The 13083-nt window shown below is 39.4% G+C and overlaps 1 non-coding gene across 1 annotated transcript; it reads left to right on the top strand.

Moving 5' to 3' along the window:
• Nucleotides 1–905: 905 nt before the first annotated feature.
• Nucleotides 906–1013, top strand: LOC112714086 (small nucleolar RNA R71). Its single transcript, XR_003159042.1, has one exon. It is a non-coding gene; the product is annotated as a small nucleolar RNA R71 (small nucleolar RNA).
• The last annotated feature ends 12070 nt before the right edge of the window (nt 1014–13083 follow it).

Below are 13083 nucleotides of genomic sequence, written 5' to 3'. Positions count from 1 at the left end.
GGAATCTCTATGGTCTCAGTGTGAGCCTCAGATTCCCATGGTTCCTCATTAGGGAACTCATTGGAGGCCAGTGAACGTCCATTGAGGCCTTCCTCAGTGGCGCTCAATGCCTTTTCCTCCTCTCCAAATTCGGACATGTAGGTCATGTTAATGGCCTTGCACTCTCCTTTTGGATTCTCTCCTGTATTGCTTGGAAGAGTGCTAGGAGGGAGTTCAGTAATTTTCTTACTCAGCTGACCCACTTGTGCCTCCAAGTTTCTAATGGAGGACCTTGTTTCAGTCATAAAACTTTGAGTAGTTTTGATTAGATCAGAGACCATGGTTGCTAAGTCAGAGTGGCTCTGCTTAGAATTCTCTGTCTGTTGCTGAGAAGATGATGGAAAAGGCTTGCCATTGCTAAACCTGTTTCTTCCACCATTATTGTTGTTGAAACCTTGTTGAGGTCTCTGTTGATCCTTCTATGAAAGATTTGGATGATTTCTCCATGAAGGATTATAGGTGTTTCCATAGGGTTCTCCCATGTAATTCACCTCTTCCATTGAAGGGTTCTCAGGATCATAAGCTTCTTCTTCAGATGAAGCGTCCTTAGTACTGCCTAGTGCAGCTTTCATTCCAGACAGACTTTGAGAAATCATATTGACTTGCTGAGTCAATATTTTGTTCTGAGCCAATATGGCATTCAGAGTATCAATTTCAAGAACTCCTTTCTTCTGATTTGTCCCATTGTTCACAGGATTCCTTTCAGAAGTGTACATGAATTGGTTCTTTGCAACCATTTTAATCAGTTCTTGAGCTTCTGCAGGCGTCTTCTTCAGATGAAGAGAGCCTCCAGCAGAACTATCCAATGACATCTTGGACAGTTCAGACAGACCATCATAGAAGATACCTATGATGCTCTATTCAGAAAGCATGTCAGAAGGACACTTTCTGATCAATTGTTTGTATCTTTCCCAAGCTTCATAGAGGGATTCACCTTCCTTTTGTCTGAAGGTTTAGACTTTCACTCTAAGCTTACTCAATTTTTGAGGTGGAAAGAACTTTGCCAAGAAGGCATTGACTAGCTTTTCCCAAGAGTTCAGGCTTTCTTTGGGTTGTGAGTCCAACCATATCCTAGTTCTGTCTCTTACAGCAAAAGGGAATAGCATAAGTCTGTAGACCTCAGGGTCAACCCCATTGGTTTTGACAGTGTCACAGATTTGCAAGAACTCAGCTAGAAACTGATGCGGATCTTCCAATGGAAGTCCATGAAACTTGCAATTCTGTTGCGTTAGAGAAACTAATTGAGGCTTGAGCTCAAAGTTGATTGCTCCAATGGCAGGGATAGAGATGCTTCTCCCATAGAAGTCGGGAGTAGGTGCAGTAAAGTCACCCAGCACCTTCCTTGCATTGTTGGCATTGTTGTTGTTTTCGGCTGCCATGTCTTCTTCTTTGAGGATTTCTGTTAGGTCATCTACAGAGAATTGTGCTTTAGCTTCTCTTAGCTTTCGCTTCAAGGTCCTTTCAGGTTCAGGGTCAGCCTCAACAAGAATGCTTTTGTCTTTGCTCCTGCTCATATGAAAGATAATAGAACAAGAAAATATGGAATCCTCTATGTCACAGTATAGAGATTCCTTGAGGTGTCAGAGGAAAAGAAAAATAAAAGGAAGAGGTAGAAAATTCAAACTTATCAAGGAAAGATGGAGTTTGAATTGTGCATTGAGGAAAAGTGTTAGTCCATAAATAGAAGGATGTGAGAAGAGGGGAAGAAATTTTTGAAAATAAATTAAAAAGATTTTAAAAACATTTTGAAAAAGATTAATTGATTTTCGAAAACTAAGAGTGGGAAAGAAATCAAGTGATTTTTGAAAAAGATTTTGAAATAAGAAATTTAAAAGATATGATTGAAAACTATTTTGAAAAAGATGTGATTTAAGAAGATATGATTGAAAAAGATATAGTTTTAAAAAGACATGATTGAGAAGATATGATTTGAAAAACAATTTAAAAAGATTTGATTTTGAAAATTAATGACTTGGCTAACAAGAAAAGATATGATTCAAACATTAAACCTTTCTCAACAGAAAAGGCAACATACTTGAAATGTTGAATCAAATCATTAATTGATAGCAAGTATTTTTGAAAATGGAAAGAAATTGATTTTGAAAAATATTTGATTGAAAAGATTTGATTTGAAAAAGATTTGATTTTGAAAAATTTTGAAAACTTAAAAAAAATTGGCATTAAAAATAAAATCTTCCCTCTTGTGCCATCCTGGCGTTAAACGCCCAGAATGGTGCACATTCTGGCGTTTAACGCCCAAAACTCACCCCTTTTGGGCGTTAAACGCCCAGCCAGGCACCCTGGCTGGCGTTTAAACGCCAGTTTTCCTTCTTCACTGGGCATTTTGAACGCCCAGCTTTTTCTGTGTAATTCCTCTGCAGTATGTTCTGAATCTTCAATTCTCTGTATTATTGACTTGAAAAGACACAAAAAAATTTTTTGGATTTTTAATAATGAGGAATAATCAAAATGCAACTGAAATCAAATAAACAATGCATGCAAGACACCAAACTTAAAAGTTTGTATACTATTGACACTAACAAGTTGAGAATGCATATGAGAAACAACAAAACACACAAAACAAGAGAATTTAAAGATCAGAACAAGAAAATTGTCAAGAATAACTTGAAGATCATTGAAGACACATGAGAAATGCAAGAAGAACAGAAACATGCAATTGACACCAAACTTAAAATGAGACTAGTGTCTCAATAAGAAACATAAAATATTTTTGGTTTTTTTTTATGATTTTGTAATTTTTTTGGTTTTTTCGAAAATTAAGTGGAAAAGAAAATAAAGATATCAAAATTCTTAATGAGAATTCCAGGAATCATCCAATGTTAGTCTAAAGCTTCAGTCTAAAGGAATTAGACATGGCTAGCCAAGCTTCAACAGGACATTGCATTCAAGAGCTAAATTGATGAAAATCAATCAGCTTTGGTGATGATAAGAACATCACCTTGAAACACTAGAATTCATTCTTAAGAACTCTGAAGAAAAATACCTAATCTAAGCAACAAGATGAACCGTCAGTTGTCCAAACTCGAACAATCCCCGGCAACGGCGCCAAAATCTTGGTGCACGAAATTGTGATCATCAATGGCGCCATCAACATGGTACGCACAATTGTAATCTCAACTCTTTATCACAACTTCGCACAATTAACCAGCAAGTGCACTGGGTCGTCCAAGTAATAAACCTTACGCGAGTAAGGGTCGATCCCACGGAGATTATTGGTATGAAGCAAGCTATGCTCATCTTGTAAATCTCAGTCAGGCAGAATCAAATGGTTATGGATGATTTATGAATAAAGCATAAAGATAAAGATAGAGATACTTATGTAATTCATTGGTAAGAATTTCAGACAAGCGTATGGAGATGCTTTGTCCCTTCCGTCTTTCTGCTTTCCTACTGTCTTCATCCAATCCTTCTTACTCCTTTCCATGGCAAGCTGTATGTAGGGTCTCACCATTGTCAGTGGCTACCTCCCATCCTCTCAGTGAAAATGTTCTACGCACCCTGTCACGGCACGGCTAATCATCTGTCGGTTCTCAATCAGGTTGGAATAGAATCCAGTGATTCTTTTGCGTCAGTCACTAACGCACAGCCTTCAGGAGTTTGAAGCTTGTCACAGTCATTCAATCATTGAATCCTACTCAGAATACCACAGACAAGGTTTAGACCTTCTGGATTCTCTTGAATGCCGCCATCAATTCTAGCTTATACCACGAAGATTCCGATTAAGGGATCCAAGAGATATCCACTCAATCTAAGGTAGAACGGAGGTGGTTGTCAGGAACACGTTCATAGGTGAGAATAAAGATGAGTGTCACGGATCATCACATTCATCAAGTTGAAGAACAAGTGATATCTTAGAATAAGAACAAGCTGAATTGAATAGAAGAATAATAGTAATTGCATTAATACTCGAGGTACAGCAGAGCTCCACACCTTAATCTATGGTGTGTAGAAACTCTACCGTTGAAAATACATAAGAACAAGGTCTAGGCATGGCCGTGAGGCCAGCCCCCATGATCTAAGAGAGCATAGGACTAAAGATAGCTACCCCGATAAGAATACAATAGTAAAAGGTCCTATTTGTAGAGAACTAGTAGCCTAGGGTTTACAAGGATGAGTAAATGACATAAAAATCCACTTCCGGGCCCACTTGGTGTGTGCTTGGGCTGAGCATTGAAGCATTTTCGTGTAGAGACTTCTCTTGGAGTTAAACGCCAGCTTTTGTGCTAGTTTGGGCGTTTAACTCCCATTCTTGTGCCAGTTCCGGCGTTTAACGCCGGGCAGTTTTGAGCTGATTTGGAACGCCGGTTTGAGCCATCAAATCTCGGGCAAAGTATAAACTATTATATATTGCTGGAAAGCCCAGGATGTCTACTTTTTAACGCAGTTGAGAGCGCGCCAATTGGCCTTCTGTAGCTCCAGAAAATTCACTTCGAGTGCAGGGAGGTCAGAATCCAACAGCATCTGCAGTCCTTTTCAGCCTCTGAATCAGATTTTTTGCTCAGGTCCCTCAATTTCAGCCAGAAAATACCTGAAATCACAAAAAAATACACAAACTCATAGTAAAGTCCAGAAAAGTAAATTTTAACTAAAAACTAATAAAAGTATACTAAAAACTAACTAAAACATACTAAAAACATACTAAAAACAATGCCAAAAAGCGTATAAATTATCCGCTCATCACCAAGGCATTGAGGTAGACAGAGCTAAGGTTGAGCTAATTGAAAAATTACCTCCACCAAGTGATGTCAAGGCAATTAGGAGCTTTTTGGGACATGCTGGCTTCTATAGAAGGTTTATTAAAGATTTTTCAAAGATAGCCAATTGGGCATACAGAACAGCCTTCAAAACACCAATTGGGATGTCCCCATATCAACTGGTATACAGAAAGGCTTGTCACTTGCCATTAGAGCTAGAGCATAAAGCCTCTTGGGCTCTTAAGATACTGAACTTGGACAGCACCGCTGCTGGTGAAAAGAGAGTGTTGCAGCTTGGTGCACAGATTTGTGATCATCAACAATGGTTCCAATAATTTGGTAGCTCTCACACGTGAATTACACTTAGTCACAACTCCGCACAACTAACCAGCAAGTGCACTGGGTCGTCCAAGTAATACCTTATGTGAGTAAGGGTCGATCCCACGGAGATTGTTGGTATGAAGCAAGCTATGGTCACCTTGTAAATCTCAGTCAGGCGGATAATAATTGGTTATGGGAAATATAAAGAGATACTTGCTTAAATAATAAAGGATAGAAATACTTATGTAAATTAATGGTGGTAATTTCAGATAAGCGTATGGAGATGCTTGTCCCTGTTGAATCTCTGCTTTCCTACTGCTTTCATCCAATCCTTCTTACTCCTTTCCATGGCAAGCTGTATGTAGGGCATCACCGTTGTCAATGGCTACATCCCATCCTCTCAGTAAAAATGGTCCAAATGCTCTATCACAGCACGGCTAATCATCTGTCGGTTCTCAATCAGGCTGGAATAGAATCCCATGATTCTTTTGCGTCTGTCACTAACGCCCAGCCTTCTGGAGTTTGAAGCTCGTCACAGTCATTCAATCCCGGAATCCTACTTGGAATACCACAGACAAGGTTAGACTTTTCAGATTCCCATGAATGCCGCCATCAATTCTAGCTTATACCACGAAGATTCTGATTAAGGAATCCAAGAGATATGCGCCCGGTCTAAGGTAGAACGGAAGTGGTTGTCAGTCACGTGCGTTCATAGGTGAGAATGATGATGAGTGTCACAGATCATCACATTCATCAAGTTGAAGTGCAACGAATATCTTAAACCAGGAATAAATCGCATTGAATAGAAAATAGTAGTAATTGCATTGAAACTTGAGGTACAGCAGAGCTCCACACCCTTAATCTATGGTGTGTAGAAACTCCACTGTTGAAAATACATAAGTGAAAGAGGTTCAGGCATGGCCGAATGGCCAGCCCCCATTAAGGTCTAAGGACTAGGCATCCAGAGATTGAATAATACAATCCCCCGATGTCTAATACAATAGTAAACTATCCTATTTATACTAGACTAGCTACTAGGGTTTACAAGAGTAAGTAATTGATGCATAAATCCACTTTCAGGGCCCACTTGGTGTATGTTTGGGCTGAGCTTGATCTATCCACGAGCTGAGGCTTTCTTTTGGAGTTGAACGCCAAGTTGTAACATGTTTTGGGCGTTCAACTCCGGTTCGTGACGTGTTTCTGGCGTTTGACTCCAGACAGCAACATGGAACTGGCGTTGAGCGCCAATTTACATCATCTAATCACGAATAAAGTATAAACTATTATATATTTATAGAAACCTCTGGATGTCTACTTTCCAACGCCGTTAAAAGCGCGCCATTTAGAGTTCTCTAGCTACAGAAAATCCATTTCGAGTGCAGGGAGGTCAAATTCCAACAACATCAGCAGTCCTTTGTCAGCCTCCTATCAGAGTTTTGTTCAGGTCCCTCAATTTCAGCCAGAAAATACCTAAAATCATAGAAAAACACACAAACTCATAGTAAAGTCCAGAAATGTGAATTTAGCATAAAAACTAATGAAAACATCCCTAAAAGTAACTAGATTATGCTAAAAACTACCTAAAAATAATGCCAAAAAGCATATAAATTATCCGCTCATCACAGCTTCAAGAATTGGAAGAGTTTAGGTCTCAAGCCTATGAAAATACCAAGATTTATAAGGAAAAAGCAAAAAGGAGACATGATCTCAACTTGGCACCAAGAAGATTCGAAGAAGGACAATATGTGCTTCTCTACAACTCTAGACTAAAACTTTTTCAGGAAAACTCAAATCAAGATGGTCGGGGCCCTTTCTAATCACAAAAGTCTCACCTTATGGACACATAGAAATAATGGAAGAAAGCTCAAAGAGGAAATTCGCTGTGAATGGACAAAGACTTAAACACTACTTGGGCAGCTTGGGAGAAATCCCCAAACAGAAGTTTAACCTCAACTAAGGAAGGAATCGTCGAGCTAGCGATGCTAAAAAAAGCGCTTTGTTGGGAGGGAACCCAACCTGGGGTAATTCTCTTGTCATAAGTTTCTCAATAAAAACTTCAAGTTGAATTTTGTGTAGTGTGAGGAGCTAAGTTTGGTGTCACACACCAAAACAATTCAAGGGTGAATACAGGACTCTAAGTTTGGTGTTCCACCAAAAACTCCAGCTGAAGAGTGCATTGCAGCCCTTCAGTAATAAAGCATTGCTCTAGCAACCAGAGAACTCACTTGACAGAGGTCTAACATCTAATGCATAGTTGTCTTTCTAGCCTATAGTCGTTTCTTAATAAAAAGCACACAAGGTTTCTGCATGTATTCAATATGCTGAATTAAGCAAAGAACTAAGTTTGGTGTTCACACACCGAGTTAAGTTCAGAAACACACAAGCACACATGCATGCTAACTCTTTTCCAAGTGCTTGGGGAACAAGCAACTTCGAATAATGTTACAGGAATTCAATTAATCTCAGGGAATGATCATACCTCATCATCCAAGGAAAAAGACAAGGATGCAAATGCTAGGATGAGAATACCATGGAAGACATAATGAGGTTGTATCGAACTATCTCGAAATGCAAAACTTTAATTGAAAATTGATTGAAAGAAATCTTCGTATTCTGCTTATTCCTCTCTATTCACATCCAAGTGTGCTAGTCTATTGCCCTTCCTGCACTTCCACCTTTCTTACTTGTATGCTTGTCCTTTAAGTTAATAAAAAAGAAAATGTTATGATAAGAATAAGAGTGGAGTTATTTTGTGAAGTGAATCCTGAATGTTTGTAGTAGGGTGATTAGTTAGCTAAGTTGGTTCACCAACAAGGAAAGAAGGCAAATATCTATCCTAAATCCTATGTTTGAAACACATCCTATGAGACTAACTAAATAATAAGATCCCAATAAGAAAAGAGAAAGAGCAATAAAAGTGAAATGGAAAGAAACACAATAAGAAACAATGCTAGGCACCAAGGGTTTTAAGATTGAGGCATGTGTCTGTGGTGTTCATGTGCAAGGGATATGCTTGGATGAATAAGCTCTTAGGGGTGCCTCATCACTTGGTAACTTGGATTAACTAATCCAGGATTATTAGCTGAAAGTCCACTATCAAGAGTGACCCTTGCTACAGAACACTTAGTAACCCAAAGAGGTATTGGACACCAAGGTCTCAAGAAAGAAAAATAACAAACCATGTGCCTGTGGTGTGTATGTATGAGGGAAAGAATCTTGAGGGAGTAAGTCCTTAGGGTTGTCTTAACACCTAGCACCCTGAACTAACTAGTTCGGGAGTGTTGACTGAAAGCTTATCATAAAGAGTCGCCCTCTTACAAAGCACTTAGCCAAAAGAAGAATGCATTGAAGGATCAATAATTAAGAAGTCTCAAAGGATGCAATCAAGAGATTAACCAAGGACTTGATAAAGGCCTGAAACCTAGTAAAGGAAAGAACCTAAGTTGCTATGCATGAAACCCCATAAACCAGGAATTCTACTTCGACATTATTTTCTTGTTCTTTCATTCATTCTTCCTATGTCGCGGTACTTGCTTAGGGACAAGCAAGCTTTAAGTTTGGTGTTGTGATGCCAGGGCATCTAGGCCAGTTTTACTGACCTTTTCTTTACTGTTTTAAGGTAGTTTCATGCATTTTCTTAGAGAATACGGCAAGTTTTGGATAAAAATACACTCACACCTTGATTCAAGCAACTATTGTGAATTTCACACAATTTCATAAGGTTTTTGCAAGAATTGAATGACAAATTAATAATGCATAATCTCATAACTTTGACTAGAGCTTTGATGCACTTTATTTGCTTGATTTCAGGACAAAGGAAGCAAGGAAGAACCACGTTAGTAGCCACGTTAACCTAGTTAATGTGACCACTAACGTGGAATGGGGAAGATCTTGCAACGTTAATGAAAAAAGTGATCACCAATAACGCCTGCGAAGCCATCATAAGCCCACGTTAATTGCCACATTAACTAGGTTAACGTAGTAGTTAACGTGGAGAAGAAGAAAGCTCCAACATTAGTGGTAAACGTGAACACCACTAACGCTCCAAGATTTGGCAATGAGCCACGTTAAGAGTCACGTTAACTTAGTTAACGTGAACTCTAATGTGGAAGAAAGGAACAATGCCAACGTTAGTGACACTCACCTTTGTCACTAACGTTAGATCAAACTAGCATTGCCCATGTTAGTGGTCACGTTAAGACCACTAACGTGAAAGTTAACGTGGAGCTAAGATTGATGAGCCAACGTTAGTGACACTCACCTTTGTCACTAATGTTGGAGATGGCATTCACTACCACGTTAGTGGCCACGTTAACTTAGTTAACGTGAGCTCTAACGTGGAGAGTAGGGGCACCTGGAGCATTAGTGACAAAGGTGAGTGCCACTAACACTCTTGAAGGTGAGGCATACCCACGTTAAGAGGAGGTTGGCACTTTGGAGAACTACCCTCTATATATTTACTTTTCTACACTTTTAGCTAAGGATGTATTCTTTTCTGCCATTTTCTATTTCTAGAGCTATGAACAACTAAACCCCTTTCATTGGGTTAGGGAGCTCTGTTGTAATTTGATGGATCAATTATAGTTTTCATTCTCTTCTTCTTTCCTCTCTTTTGATTTACTAGAAAGCTTTCAATCTTAATTGAATTGGTTAGTTGTCTTGGAAAAGAAACTCTCCATAATTGGATCTCCTCTGAGCCTTGGAAAAGGGATGAGGAGATCATGCGAGAAATGCTTTCTCATGTTGGACCAAATTGGGGTCTAGGCGGATATAGTGACATGTAATCCTCCCAACACTTTGATTTGAAAATACACGTGGTATAATTAGTGACCACACTTCATCTTTTTCCATGAGCAATTAAATCAAGGAATTGGGCAATTGTTCAAGCTTAGAGAGATTGGGTTGCCAAGGAATTGGAACCCAATCACTTAAGATTGCCAAGGAGATCAATAGATGCTTTGATTGAGTAAGAGATGAAAATGAATTTGATCTGGAGAATACAACATCTCCTGAGCCCAATGAATTCCCCATTTCTAATCTTACCCATTCTCTTTACTTTCTGCCATTTATTTACATGCTCATTTCCCCAAATCCCCATCTAAGATTATGCACTTTATTTTCTGCTATTTACTTTCCCGCCATTTAATTTTCTGTAATTCTCAAACTACATTCTGTTTAGCTGAACTAGCATACTCTTCCAACTAAAGTTGCTTGACCAATCAATCCCTGTGGGATTTGACCTCACTCTATTGTGAGTTTTTACTTGACGATAATTCAGTATACTTGCCGAAGGAAAATTTGTTGAGAGACAAGTTTTCATGCATCACTTATTCAGTACCAAAAAGTAGAAAATAATCAACTAACACAGCCCTTGTTCACAAAGCAATACTTGATGAAAATTAATTTGAATTACTCAAAAACTTGAAGGAACAATTGGCTATGTATGTGATCATTTATGTTTAAAAATTACATGAATAGGCAATATCATCAAGTCACTTGCTAACTCTGTATGCACCTAACATATGACACTAAACAAGTAATCAAAGCTGAAATTCCTGTTCAATTTGGCATTTAAAGCAAAATCAGTATGATATGCACAGCTAAAGTTACCTCCAAACAAAAGATTACAGCTGTAAATTTCAAGTCAATTTGGTGTTTCAAGCAAAAATAACACTAGGTGCATATAAGAATTCAGTCTTAACCATCATCCAAAATTTTAGATAACTACACTAGTATGAATTAAAATTCCTAATGAAAGCAAAATTTAGTGCCTATAATGATCAGACATAGAAATTAAATAAAAAATCCCATTGAGACATTTTATCAAGCATGTGGTGTGCAGAATTTAAAAACAGTGCATTTCAATTCAATCTAAGCAGCATTCAACCTAGAAAATTCAATCAACAGCCAGTCACCCCAGAAACACAAGTTTTAACTAACCTAAGCATAGCCAAATCAGTAAAATTGAATTAAAAAGCATTGAAATGAAAGAAAGGAAGGGAATGGAATAGAGGAAGGGAACTTGCATTGCTAAGAAGGAAAAAGAAGGGATAGGGAGCAGTGGTAGTGGCGAGGTCACGGTGGCACAGAAGTTCGCCGCCGCTAGTGGTTGCTTGCCGGACTAGAAGGTGCGGACTAGGGCTGGTGCGGAGAATAGGGTGACACACACAGAGGAGAAGAAATAGAGAAATGGAGAAGGAAAAGGAAGAAGGAAGAGAGAGAGGGTAAGCGACAATGGTCGCCAGTGGTGTGTCATCGGACGGAGGTGGTTGGGTAGTGGTCTAGGCAGTTAGGGTTGGGTCAAGAGAGGGTGTTCTTGGTATTCTTTTAGAGAAGAAGAAAAGAAGAAAAGGGATTTGGGGTGAAGCTGAAGCGCGAGAGGGTTACCTTTCCGAATTAACGTTCGAAAAGGGCCTTGTGCGTACGCACAAGGTTGTGTGCGGATGCACACAAGAGAAAAGAAAGGGTATTCGGACGCACAACAGTGTGCGAGCACTGCGAACAAAATGGGTAACAAGATCTATGCGAGCACACAAGGTGGTGTGCATGCGAACACAAGGAAAAAGAGAGAGTTATTCCTACGCACACTGGGTGCGTAGGCTACGAACAGAATGGGTGTTGCAGGCTTTGCGTGCACACGAGGGTGTGCCCACACACAAGTAGGTCTCCTTTTTTTATTGTGTCAGTATAGTAGTGAGTGTGCGTGCGCACAACAAGTATGCGTACGCATAGGAAGAAAGGAGGATAAGGTGCACACGCACAGCTGGTGCAAGCGCTACGAATAGACTAGGTGTTAAGGAGTGGGCGTGCGCACAAGACTGTGCGTGCGCACAGATGGCGAAAAATAGGGGAAGTGTACGCATGCACAAGTGCGTGCGTACGCACAGGACTCTGTTTCTGCAAAATATTTAGTGCCTTTAAGGCACTAAACAAGACATCCCAAACAGGTTTTCAAGCCCTAAAACAAGTCATAGTTCCAAAAACACATTATTCCACTAAGATTACCTAACTAACACCAAAATGCAACTAACTAACTAAGCAATATAACCAATTATTCAAGAATTAAAAGCTAAAAGCGGGAAGGGTTAGATGGATATTACCATGGTAGGGTGTCTCCTACCTAGCACTTTGTTTTAGAGTCCTCAAGTTGGACCTTTTGAGTGAAGCTTGTGTTATGGCGGTTTGTGCTTCCACTCCTCCTTGAATCTCCAAGGAAAGGTCAAATTAATGGCAAAATTGGGTGGCGATTCCAAACTAGCCTTGAGAATCCATAAGTGTTGAGTCTTGAATCCAATGCCCGGATCCCAAACTCTAGTCTCTTGTTCATCTTCTTGTTGATCTTCATTGTTGCACTAGATGAACATTGTCTTGAATCACCATTGACACACTTGTGCACTCCCCGGAATCCACTCAGTTGGCTCTTACACCATAGTTGAGGTTCAAATGTTGAATTGGCTTCTTTAATGTAACTTCTATTTCCTTCCAATTAACATTCTTCTCTCCACCATCTAACATTCCAAGAAGGGTTTGAAGTTGATGATCCATCTCCAAGATGGCATATTGATGTGGGCCTAGGAAGCTTGTTGGCAAAATTTTCACCAACTCAATTTGCTCTTGTACATGCACCTTCACATGTTGGTAGCTAAAGTCTTCCTCAACCTCCTTTAAATCTTCCTCATCATCACTCAAGTCAAGAATTGGAGGTTGTGTGAAGTCCACATCAACATCTCCTTCAAGTGCCTCTTGTACTTCATGTTGCAAACTCTCATCTTCTACTTGACTTTGCAATTCTTCGTTCACTCCACACCTTGTATTTGAGCTTGGTTCTTTACATTCAACTATTAGAGCCTCTTGATTGTGGCATGAATACAATGAAGCTAACCTATCCAAGGTTTCCACTAAGGTAGACTTGACTTGCTCTTGCTTCTTCCGGAACTCTTGTTGCTCTTGAATAAGCACTTGGAGTGCTTCTTGTATAGCTTGATCCATATACGAAGATGAAACTTGG

Source organism: Arachis hypogaea, chromosome 9 (genome assembly GCF_003086295.3).
Source record: "Arachis hypogaea cultivar Tifrunner chromosome 9, arahy.Tifrunner.gnm2.J5K5, whole genome shotgun sequence".
Classification (NCBI taxonomy): domain Eukaryota; kingdom Viridiplantae; phylum Streptophyta; class Magnoliopsida; order Fabales; family Fabaceae; genus Arachis; species Arachis hypogaea.
The sequence above is the reverse complement of the archived record's forward strand: the minus strand, read 5'-3'. Positions and strand labels throughout refer to the sequence as shown.